Source organism: Barbus barbus, assembly GCF_936440315.1.
Source record: "Barbus barbus genome assembly, chromosome: 18".
Taxonomy (NCBI): Eukaryota; Metazoa; Chordata; class Actinopteri; order Cypriniformes; family Cyprinidae; genus Barbus; species Barbus barbus.
In genome coordinates, this window is record NC_136746.1 from 1,516,858 (window position 1) to 1,530,425 (window position 13,568).

Sequence of the window (13,568 nt, forward strand, 5' to 3'; positions counted from 1 at the left end):
ACTAAGTCTTGTTTTAGAGTCTCAAAAGATCGTTGACATTGCTCAGACCAAATCTATGTGGTTTTCGTTTGTTTGAGGGCATGCAGTGGTGCAGCATCAAGTGAAGAATGAAACGATGGTACCAGCCAGCCAAACCTAGAAAGCATTGAACATCCTTAAGAGATTGCAGAACTGGGAATTCACTTACTGCTGCTACCTTAGTTGGATCAGTTTTTATTCCATCAGCAGAAACAACGTGACCAAGGAATGCAAGGGCTGGTTGGATGAAGTACATTTTTTTTAGATTTAATGTGAGTCCAGCATCATGAAGACATTTGAAAACTTGATTGAGATGTTGCAAATGTTCCAGTTCATTCTGCGAATATACGACAACATCGTCTATGTACACTAGACAACATCTTCCTTTTAATGCTCTGAGAATGTATTCCATCAGTCTCTGGAATGATGCAGCGGCATCTTTTTCAAACCAAATGGTAGCCCTAAGAATTCAAAGAAACCTGCTGAGTTAACGAATGCAGTTTTCTGAATGCTATCTGTTTCCATCTCCATCTGCCAAATAGCCACTTTTGAGATCAAGTGTGCTGAACACAGTGGCTCCATGTAGAGACTCCAAAATATCAGATATCTGTGGCATGGGATAGGTATCAAGATGTGTTCAACTTCCGCATCAATTCAATTTTGTTTGTCTTTGGAAACTTCGTAGGCCCTTTTCCTGACTTGTATTTCGTCTGTGGTAATGATGCAATGCTTTACCAGGTTTGTATGTCCAGTTTCATGTGTACAAACTGTTGGCCATTCTAGCATCATTCCATCTTCTCCTTAATCTGATGTTGTGTATCAGCTTTTTGGACCAGTTGATGTATGGTCTGCAAAGTTGCATCTGATATTATGGGTGGCCAGTTATCTTTGGTAAAGAAAGGAAAGCTCTTCAGCAATATCTCCTGTTGAAGGCAAAGCATACCAAGCTTTTCGAAAGTCTAACACAATCCCAGTAGTCAGCAGAAAATCCATGCCAAAAATGATTGGTACAGTTAAATCGGTATCTTTCAGAATGAACAAAGTTAAATCCACTTGTTGTCCTTGAATCCAACACTGCCAATTCACCTTTCCAATAGCGGTTTGATGCTGTCCATTAGCCAACATGCAGCAGGATTCTTGAATAAGTGATAATGTGCTGCCTGTATCCACCATGGCTGTGAAATGCCTGTCACGAAGCACAATGGGAATGGCAACTGTTTTAATGTCTGGAGGTACTGGACCTTGCACGGTCTGCACAACTCTGGTGTTTGTGATAGGGAGCTTACGCTGATGTTCTCGAGAAGGTCGTGATTTCCTTTTCTGTTCCTCAACATTAATTTGACTCCAGTATAGTTTTGACTCATCAAAATCACACTCTATTTGAGTACCCATCCTTACCAACTCTCCAACATCTTTCACGGTACCTCTAAGTAAACTGGCTAAATGTGGGTTACTGTTCCTCAGTATTGCTTGTACAATTTCCTTTTTGGTCATTTTTCTCTTCCACCTCATACATAATGCTCGATACTGGAAGGCAAAATCACGGGTGCTTTTCTTAGCTCCTTGTTTTCTCTCCAACAGCTTCCTTGCAACCACATCTTCATAGTCTTCACTCAAAAAAAAGAGCGCAAGAAGATTCTTTTGAACTGTCTCCAACTATTAATATTCCTCTTCTCAGCCCGCCACCAATCTTTAGCAGTTCCCTTTAGTACAGCAGTCAACGAAGAAAGTATCTCACTGTCAGAGAGAGGACACACAGCAAAATAGTCTTCAAAAATACTCAATTAATACCACAGGATCTTCATCTTCACTGTTACTAAAGCTGGGGAAGTCAATCTTCACAGGTGGGCTATATTGTATTGAGGATGGATGCTCGGGGGTCAATATGTGACTAGGCTGAACAGCGTATGTTTGTTCTCTGGAGTTTGTAAGGAGGATAATGATGAGTGTGGACATGGTGAGTTTGGAGTAGATATTATCGGACCACGGGACTTGAGTTTTTGTTCAATTTGAATATCCCTTCTTTTTAAGCAGTCTGCCATAGATTTTCCTAAATCTTGTACTGTAAGTTCCAACTTTTTCTTCACTCTATCACATTCACGCTCTACGAAATACTTCAACTTCTCTTCCACAGACTTACACTTCTCTTCCATTTCAGCATAGGAAACACTTTCACTCACCTTCTGAATAACAGTCTTCACACCGATTTTCAAGTGTTGTTACTCTTTGTGATAGGTGATCTATTAAAATTGTCAGAGAGTTGCTTGCGTCTTGACATGGCTCTGGTTCTGTTTCAGGAGGTGGAGGTGGTGGTAAAGGACAATCATCCAGATTCTCATCAATACACCCTTCATTGTCTTCCTCAGAGTCGATGTATAACTCACTGAAAGTATTAATCAGCTCCTTGAGTGGTTCTCGGTGGCTGGTAAAAGGTTCAGAAGAGAAATCTAAATCAGGTCCGGCCTCATCCCCTTCCTGAGCATTATGGCTTGCCATATCCTATAAAGTCTTAAACACAGTTCAATAAATGTAAATGAAGTTAGTTGTTCTAAGTCCCTTTTCGGGCGCTACTATATAACAAATTCCTAACTGCACAGGTTAAAAACACTGTTATAAATCTGAATTTTGGGAGGGGCCGAAAACAAACCATTAACATGAATCAATAGCTTATAGTTCAATAGCTTGAACACAAAACACTAAAGCTTCATGGATGCTTCATGTTTATGTATATATATACATACACACAAGTAATTGACAACACAAAAGAAACCCACACTTGAATTAACAAATAAAGAAAACAAGCAAATACCAAATCTTTGAAATGAAAAAACAAAACAAAAAAACAATTCAAATAATGAAATATAAACGTGTGTATGTATGATGGTTACAAGAAACCTTGAAATTGTCCATTGATGAATGAAAGAGATCCTTGCCATTCTTGCATGCAGAGAAATATAACAGAGAGAAAAACAATGATCCAAAATAGTCCATCCAAGATTCACAGCAAAAGTTTGTTCTTTTTTCTCGTTTGGCTCTCAGCGAGGGCGGTCGCATCTCCTGTCCTCCCCTTATCTTCCCTGCTTGCTCTTCGTCTCGTCTTGTACTTGAGAGATTCCTTCTGCACTGCTCTGAAAAATGGAAAAATCATGGATTTGATCAACTGGTCTCGCAACGAAATTGACACCATCTTCTCGACGAGAAGCCTGGGATCGGGGAACCTGATCGGGGTCGTGTGTCTGGCGGCTCTTTCCATGGAGGACATTGACGATATCTACCTATTCGGAACCACGATAACGGGTTTTCTGTTGATTGGATTAGGCTTTGCTCTGGGTTATCGAAGAATTCAGGAGACGGAAACAGCTGTCCAAAGCCTCACAAGGCTGCCCGTCATGATTGAAAATTGATGGATTTGGAGACCAGAAAGGACTAAGAGAGTAGCCGTGAAATTGGAATGCGGCTACTCGATCCAAGACCAAACAATCGCAATCTTATCTTCTTTCGGCTCCCCTAAACCAGCTGGCTCGGCAAGGTCACTGCTGGTGTAAACAACCCCGGAAGAGCACTGCAGTGAAGACGCTCTCTTGCGTTCCTCCCCCCTTCCAGACACCTGATGTTGTCGACTTTGTCGGGGTCCTGACCAAGGCTGTTTCCGTGGCAACCTGCTGTGTCGCTATTACAATCTGCGGACTGAGGCAACTTGTTTTTGAATTCCAGCGTGACGACTCACCAGGCCAACGAACACACGAACTCCACTCATATACTGATAAGCATTCACCTCCCAACCCTAATCCAACGCCTTCGCCTCTTTTCACCGCCACCTGACAAGCGGGTCTGTGACCGGCGCCTTGGGCTGCAGGACCGGATGGCTGCTTGCCAGAGCTGGATCAACTCTCCCCCCGTTGCTAGTCATGTGTCTGTTATAATTATGTGCTTCTGTTGCTGAGGTGTTTTTTTTTCCTGTTCTCACACTGTACTCCCGCAGGAGCATAGTCTGGGGGTTATATTTTTTTCTCCTCTCCCTTCCTCATGTTTATGCTGTATTATCTTCCAAAATTCCCTGTCTTCCTGTCCTGTCTACCCCCTTGTCATATTGTATGTATGTTTGTGTATGTATGGACAGGTTGATGGCTAATTTCGCTGGTACTTGTGACTAGTGACAATAAAGGGCTACTACTACTATCCTTGTGCACCAAATCCAATAGGATCCACAAGCGATGCCAGCAAAGTTCATGAATAGAAATCCATTTGATCTCCCATTTCACGAATAATCCAGAAAGCAGTCAATAATATGCATCAAGAAGTTATTTTCTTCTATTAAGCAGGAAACTAGAAGTTTCTCAATCAGGACAGCTTCACTTTGGAGATGCAGCAGGAAAGCAATGCCTTCCCCTGACATTTTGAGACATTCAGATGGTAGAGTCAGAATTTGGCGTAAACAGAATGAGAACATGGATCCATCATGCCTTGTTACCACTGTGCAGGCTGCTGGTGGTGGTGTAATGGTGTGGGGGGATGTTTTCTTGGCACACTTTAGTCTTGGCACACAATTGGGCATCGTTTAAATGCCACGGCCTACCTGAGCATTGTTTCTGACCATGTCCATCCCTTTATGACCACCATGTACCCATCCTCTGATGGCTACTTCCAGCAGGATAATGCACCATGTCACAAAGCTCGAATCATTTCAAATTGGTTTCTTGAACATGACAATGAGTTCACTGTACTAAAATGGCCCCCACAGTCTCCAGATCTCAACCCAATAGAGCATCTTTGGGATGTGGTGGAACGGGAGCTTCGTGCCCTGGATGTGCATCCCACAAATCTCCATCAACTGCAAGATGCTATCCTATCAATATGGGCCAACATTTCTAAAGAATGCTTTCAGCACCTTGTTGAATCAATGCCACGTAGAATTAAGGCAGTTCTGAAGGCGAAAGGGGGTCAAACACAGTATTAGTATGGTGTTCCTAATAATCCTTTAGGTGAGTGTATATACTTAACAATCCATCTCATCCTCAGTTGACTCATATTCCTCAGCTACCTCTTCTGTCCCCTGCCTGATAAATACCTGCTGACTCCCTGACAATCCTTCATGCATGAATTTATACAACATCTCTGGTTGAATATCCTTGATCTTGAGAAATTTATCTGCTACTGCAATCACCTCTCTTGCAACATCTGATTTATTCTTTGCCAACTCTTTAATTCTCCACACTGCTTCTGAAAAAAGGCCAGAAATGCCTTCTTTTTGATCATTATATAATCATCTGGGACATTTGAGATCACTTGTTGAGGCTTCACCGGTCCTGTAGCTTGATCATTCCCACTTACTCCCTCAATCCTTCTCACTGCTTTTGCATATGAAACCCTGTTCTCATCTCTTACTTTCTGCACTAATATAGCCTTTTCATGAAAGGAACACCATTTAAATGCAGCCACATGGTTTCCCCTACAATTACAGCATTTAATCTGGCTTTTACATTACATCACTAATGTCATGATCTTCACTACAATTTCCACATCTGCATTTACCTCTACATACTGCTGCTATATGCCCAAACCTCTGACACTTATAACATCTCAGAGAAGGTCTTTCATACTTCCTGACTCTGAAACACAGATAGCCTAGCATGACTTTCTCTGGCAAATCTTCTTCCATGAATGTCAACAATACCGCAGAGCTTTCTCTACGTTCTCCTCTTTGATTCTTTCCCATGCGAGTAGCTTTAACAACCTTCGCTCCTTTCAGATTGGTTTTTAATTCTTCCTCTGAAATTTCGTAATGCACATTATATATAAATCCTTTTGCTCCTTTAGATCCAGGGATGAAACCCTCTACACTCTTACCGCTCAAATGCTTCACTTTACAGGCTTTAGTTTTTTGTTCAGCTGTTTTACACATTATCATTAGCATACCATCCGCTAGAGTCTTAGCTTGCCTAACCTCACGTTTTATAGCACTTGAGATCTTCAGTGGGTTAATAGTTCCAAAACCCCCACTATCATCCCTCACTTTAAAGAGCATTTTAAACTCTTCCTCATTTTGCTGATTATCCACGTTTCTACTCTTAACGCTTCTATCCATATGACTATCAATTTCTTGATTTATTTTACGATTTCTCTTCCCCTTCTTACTCTTTATCTGTCCCCATTCCCTTTCGTCCTTCCCACCCCCCTCACTCCCACCTGACATGGGCTGACTTCTAAGTTGACAAACAATCCAACTTAACTTATCTTCTCTGTCCACCTCAGTCCCAGGAAACTAATCTCTCTCCGTTCAGTTTGCTCGCCACAGAATGAATGCCTCCCGTCAGCCGTGTCAATCTTTTAACACTTCTGAACTTTATTGTACGCTTTATTTCACGATCTATCCGACGACTGGCTTGAAACGTCCATCTAACTTCTTCTACTACAGCTCACTTATAAACCCAATGCATGAGCCCTCTTGCACCCCCTAGTGGTGGGAAGTATGGAACATGATAACAGACCCAAGTCTGTTACAGCATGTAGAATTCACAATGCTGATCACTTGTGATCAGATCACCCAAGATGGATTTTAATACCAGTTGTAAACAGGACAATGGAGTACTATTTTCTATGGCGTACTATTTTCTTTTCTTTTTTTAACAGCAGGAAGTATCCTAGTACACATATATTTTAAAGGTGATTTTTGTTTTTCCATTTGTTTCTTTGGATTCATTTTTTTAAATAATTAACAAAATAACAGAATGTGATATTTTTCTCAATTTCTGAAATAAAGATTTGAATGTTTGCTAACATGTAAATGTTACATCATAGAAAATAATAATAATAATAATAATAATAATAATATAATAATACTCAAAAAGGAAATAAAAAATCCAAGCTGACAGAATGTGCGCTGTTGCACGATACTACGATATTTCTTCAAAAAAGCAGGTCATGCTTTTAGCAGACAATTTTATCGTCCACAATCAAAAATCGTCATAACGAACACCCCTACCCTCAGCAGAAATCGCGGACCGGGGACACGTAGACTGGACTGCAAGGACAGTTGGACCTCAAAGGGGCAGGGGCTCGTTGTCAGGCCACAGTCTTCAGCCATCACAGATGCCACTCCAGTGTTCCAGAGCATCATGAACGTTGCATTTGAAGACACAAAGTCAGTCCCAAGGCGTTTGAGGCTGGCATCCAGCATAGAGGACCCTCAGTTGATGTCAGTGCAAGCTGCTGGCATTCCAAGGGTCTCTACGTTCCCGAGCCGCGCAGATTCTATGCTCCCAAGCACCGCTGTCTCAGTACAATCAAGCGACATGATTTCAGCGTTCTCAAGTGGCACGATTTCAATGCCAGCAAGCCTTCCGGCCGCTACTCACTCCTGTTCCGCAGGCACAGCACCGTCAGTCTTGGAAATAGACAATGTACTCTCTGTCCTGCCAGTTATGTGTCACACCGCCATAGTTTCCCCAGAGGTGGCAGCCCACTCTACTCCCCGAATCTGATGCCAAGTTTAGTCCGCTCTGGTGGCTCGGCTGACACAGAACAGCGTATGCTATTTGCATTCAGTGGATACTCTCCAAAATGGTGCTATTTTTATTTTATTTTCATACAAAAAGTATTCTCGCCGCTTCATAAAATTCAGATTGAACCACTGATGGCAGATGGACTATTCTGACGATGTCTTTCATACTTTTCTGGACCTTGACAGTGTTGTTTATTTGATAATCTATGGGACAGTCACAAACCTCCCGGTTTTCATCCAAACAGGGGCATGTCCAGGATTTCATACTTGGGGTGGCAAAGCGGGGGCAAGAGCAGAATGAGGGGTGGCAACTAGGCTTGTCACCAGGGGCACAAATTTGCTGAGGGGTATGCAAGATCAGTGTTGTCACCCCCACAAAAATGTCAGTTTTGGTCGAATTTGAGGTTTTCACAAAAATTTGTTCATTAAGCCTTCTTCTAGCGATCCCAATGCTCCAAATAGTAATTAAATATCTAAAATGATCTTTATTTGTACATTTTCTGAGAGGAGTACCTTTTCTCTGCTCACTTCTGGACAACTGCTGCTGCTTCTCAACCCAAGTTGTAGACCTATCGTTGCAAAGCGCAGCATTCCAGCTTTGTGAATAATCGAATTCTCGATTGTATGAGTCCAAACCAGTGAAATATGATTTTAAATCCCATGCTGATGAAAACAAAACGATTGCGCTGACTATTTTATATTGTAATTAATAATACAGTAATTATTATAAAGAAAAGAATTGGAGGAAAATATGCAACGTTGCTTGGTGATTTTACTTTGGAATCTTCAGAAAAGTTCAACTGCTGACTCTATCGCCTTCAAACAGCTGTTTTTTTTCCAATTCCAAGAAGTCACATATCATTTTGAAGGTATTTTAATGGAGAATGAAAATCAAAAGAACTCATTTTTGAAAAATGCTCATTCCGACTCATTTTACCAGCATGGGTCACAATTTATTCCCTAGCACTAACCCTCACAGAAAACTTTGTTAATCAGGGGTGAAAAAAGTGACAAAGATGCCACCCTCCTCTCCCATGATTCCTTACCACAAAAAACATTGCCATATTGCTCCCATTTTAAACAGGTTTTTTTTTTTGTCTCTAAATTGTGCCTATTTTTATATATATTTACTCAAAAAGGAAGCAGTATATATATATATATTATATATTTTTTTTTATGTAGATATTTCATGGAAAATGTGCCATGCAAGAAGAAGATCTCTACCGTCTGGTTGAAATTCACTTAGCAAAATGAAAATTACTTGATATTACCACTATGACCAGTAGATGGCTGCAATCACTCATTGGTACATCTGCCTTTTCTAATACAGTTATTTTCACTGTTTGCTTTAGAATTTATATTTAGACATTAAAAAAATCACTATTATAACATAAAAAACACTTTTTGTCAAAGTTTAGCACTGTTTTTACTTTAGGATAAATAGTATGAAGAGTTTTCAAAAACTTGTGAAGACCAGAAATGACCTATTTTGAATTCAAAATTTTCTACGAAAGGGACTAGTTGAGCTGTACTCATTTTAATGCATTGTTTTCCCCCCTTTGTCTTTTTCTGTTCTGCTCCCCAGCGCATTTCCCTTCTCTATTCATTTTATTTAGGATAATTCAGTGTCTGTAATGTCAAATAAGCGATTGATGCTCACTTGATAATAAAATTTCTTTTTAGAAAAAAGAAAAGAAAAACTTCTTCCATCTTTGTTTATTTGTAACAAGTAATCTTTTGGTTATTTCTAACATTTTATTAGAGAAGATTTTCACAGCATGATTTTGGCAAAAATGTAGCTAATCAGAATCATGGGTTCGAATCGATCTCATAGCCCATGAACACCACAAAAAATGTAGGTCTCTGTGTTAATTGCATTGTGGTTTGCTTTGGATAAAGTAAATGTAGCTTAAACATAAGAGCCCTTGAGCAGATCTGATAAGACAAAAAGGGCTATTTGTGTTAGGCTATTTCTTTTCTTCTAGTAGGCTAGGTGCTTTAAATGATTTACCAAGCTGTTATCAGTATTAAAACGTTAAATCTGTCATTGTAGCGTTTTGAAGCTCAAATTTTCTTTGAAAGTCTTAACTACATTTTAATCAGTTATTTTATCAACTATTTAGTCAGATATAGATAGAGAAGCACAATAAGATTACATTTATTTGAATGTATTTGTGAGAGTGGGATTGCATTAGTCCCGCACGTCTGTGCAACATCTGTCTAGTGAAACTGTGTTTTAATTATTTGTCCATTAACTGTCCATCGCCATTTTCATAACCTTCACCTTCTGTCTGATTTGAGTGATAGGCTACATCAGTGTCAAGCTAGATAATCGCATCAATTCTTGATAAAATGCAGTTATATTATGAGCTGTTGGCATTAATTGTGCTCGTGATGGAGCGGTAGCGGAGCGCTCTCGGAGCAAACTCCTGACTTTCAAAAATTCCTTGCTTCAGTCAAAATCTTTGATTTTCGCTCCGCTCTCACTTCACTTAGGAAATACAACAATCTAGTTCTTTAATCAATCCCCAGCTGTAGACTACATATCTTTAAAGTTCACTGTAGACAAATTGGATAATGGATAAGTCTGTGTTGATACTAGAGAAAGAGAGAAGGCTCTCAAAGAAAGCGTGGGACAACATTCTTGAAGAACACCAAGTATGAGAAGAAAAATTATTTTAACATTTTAACTAGTATGAAACACAGTAATCCAGCTCAGAACTTCGAAACAAAAAAAGCAAAGCAAACATACAGTTACATTCCTATTGAGATCACTATTTTAATGGCAAATGTGTGTGAAACGTGGTGTGTGACTGTGAGTGAGAGAGAGAGACTGAGTGAGTAAGAGAATGACAGCAGAAAAATGAATACGCTATATTCACTCAAAATTGTGGCAACAGATTACAAGCAATATTATTAAATACATTTAACAAATTAGAATTGAGTAATAATTAATCTAATTAATTCCTTAAAAGTTAACCATTTAAAATCAGTAAAATTATTACATTAATGCTACTCGACGTCGCCGGCGCTGCCATACTGCACTCGCTCTCCTCTGAGGTAAATGTCCTGCGCAGCAGGTGCACTGCTCTAATCTTGGTACTAGGGGCGATATTTTCAGAGCCCCCAAACCATAAAATTCGACGACGATGATTGGCAAAATATAAACTTTTTTGCGTAGCAACTGGGGAACCATTGGCTTAAATTCCAGCACTGTAGGGCTGAGCGAACTGGAGCCCAGGGAAGACAGCCTATTGGCTACTACTACACCAACATGAAGTGAATGCAAATATCATTCTGGAGAGTTCTAAACACATTCTAAAGTAAAACCATTAATAGCATGTCATTAACACAGATCATTTTTCAAAATGAGAGATTATTAAAAACTTCTTATTATTAAATAAAAAAATAAAAAAAACTGGCAGGGAGGTCGGCGCCCCAGCGCCCTCTATGGGCGAGCCGCTGCTGGCAATGATACACAACAGTCATACCCTAGCCTTTCTTGTGGTAGAGAGAAGTTGGTATTGTGCATGTCACATTGTAATGCTCTAATTTTACCACTGATGTATTTAGGGAACAGAAAGGGAGACACAATGAAGTCCAGCACCTGAGAAATGATAGCTGATTTGGAGTCGAGCAAGAAACAGGCATTTAGTTATAATTATTGGTGTTCAAGGACCCCCTCCTGTGGTTATTTATGGTACTTGCAGACATTACACAGATTTGTGTTGCTGCTGCAGGTATGTAGGCTATGGTTATTTTCCAGATTCTATCTACAGGGAGTTTGCCTTTGGAGGAAGCTGGCTTTGATGAGAACTTTCTGTACCAAAACCTCATCGGTGTTGATGCTGATGGTGCGTCAACTCAAACAGCTCAAATAATACAAAGCTAAAACAAGATTTTCCCAGAGTGAAATCCATACATTGTCTAGCTGATTGCTCGGAGTCAGCGGTACATGACTCATTGAAAACTGTATGGCCAGGGGCGGAGCCAGACGATGTAAACATTCGGGGCTTAGCCCAAACCTAGGGCGGTCCGGGGGCATGCTCCCCCGTGGAGATTTTTTCCCAATTACGTCAGCTAAATGCACTATTTTTCAGGCTGTTTGAGATAATAGAATGCCTAAAAATCTATACACTATCTGGGAAAATTATGATAGTTACTCAGTAAAAAAAAAATAAAAATTCAATATAAATTCAAATTCATACAAGCTGAGTGATGACGTCATTTTTGCCACGCTCACCTTCGCGCTCGTGCGGACGCGTGGAGTACCGTCCGACACCACGCATGGTAATAGAGCTTTTGTTTAATTTTTTGCCGCTCCTGTCAGAAAGACTGAGAGGAAATGAAACAAAGTTGAAGTTATTTTAAAAAACCTAAACGATTCGGGGCTTTTGACAAAACATTCGGGGCTTAAGCCCAATTAGCCAGCCCCCCGCTCCGCCACTGTGTCTGGCTGCAGTAAATTTGAAGTGTTTATCTTTACTTTTTTCTCAGAATTGTGAGATATAAACTTGCAATTGCGATTTGCGAGTTATAAAGTCCAATTTTGAGGGGACAAAAAGACTGATATGTTCTCAGAATTGCGAGTTTATGTCACGCAATTCTGACTTTATAACTTTATAAATTGTAAGTGTATAGGCCTATCTCACAATTCTGAGAAAAAAAGTCTGAATTGTCAGATGTAAACTCGCAATTGTATTTTTATTCAGTGGTGGAAACGGGCTTCCATATCCAACACAGTAAAATCAGTGTGGAAAGGTTTTCCTGTATTAGCAAAACATTGTTGAAAGAAACAATAAAAAGCACCTCACAAATGCACGTTTTCTGTCTGATGTGGCATGTATGAAGGATGTTCTTCAGCGTCTCAGACTGAAGCTGCAGAGAAGGGAAGCCACACTTCATAGAGCGGTTCTTCAAGCGAGGCTGAACACAGTATCTCATCTGGCTGGTTTAAAGGTGTGGACATCACTGGGAAGATCAATAGGTAACTGACAACTTAAAAGAACGTCTGCAGAGCGAATATCTTGTTGAGTTACTGGAGCCCCTTGAGATCTCAAACTGGCCCAAGCAGAGAAAACATGTCCTGTTTGGTGAACCTGCTTCTTAGCATCATCAGCACTCCTTCATAAGCACACACCTCACTCCACTTGTGTCTGGTCTCGGTCATATGAAGAGGACTCGGTCTACTCAAACTCAAGTGTTACTGAGAAATGCTTACCTTGTGTACTTACCCTCTGTGTCTCCGTGTGTGTGTGTGTGTGTGTGTGTATGTGTGTGCTCTCCATCGGCTCCTCCAGGTGCATCTGTATTGTGGATCCTTGCTGCTATCTTCTGAGGTGTGTGCTAGCTCCTGTCTCCTTCCCATGATCTCCTGTGAAACAGGTTACTATCCCACTCGATCCAAGAACTGTTCTATTGCCCTTACTACTCACCTGCCATTTCCACTTCTATCTGTTGCTGTTAATAAACATCTGCATATTTTTCTAATCCTCTGTCCGAGTCTCATTCCGTAACCGATGTTTTTCTTTGGTTATTAACTGCATATTTGACTTTAATAAATGAGATCTAATTAAATTGAAAGAACCCGATTCACTGAAACCTGTCAGAGATGTGGATTTTAAGATTGTGCATGTCAGTCTATAATGTACAAAATATCGTTCTTTGTAAGTGGTAATACTTATGTTAATGTTTTCAATACATTTAAGAGGTGTAACTCGGTGCACCAATGTGTCAAACACGACTTTATGACAGTTGCACAAACGTATAATAAAACCATGAGTGGAAAAGAAACCTCATCGGTGTCAGTGTGTTGATGAGTAATATTTGATAGTTCTTGTTGATTATGATTATTGATTGCATCAGTATTGGAGTTTGAACTGATTTCCGTTAATGGTTTCATCTGGTTAATACACTACTGTAGTTTATATACTGTAAGACTCTTCAACAGGCAACAGCAGAATAACTACTGCAGCGACAAGAAAATGAATTCTAGAGTTTTATTATTAAGAGTAAACCGTTAAGACTACTTTAATATCAGCATCAGGTT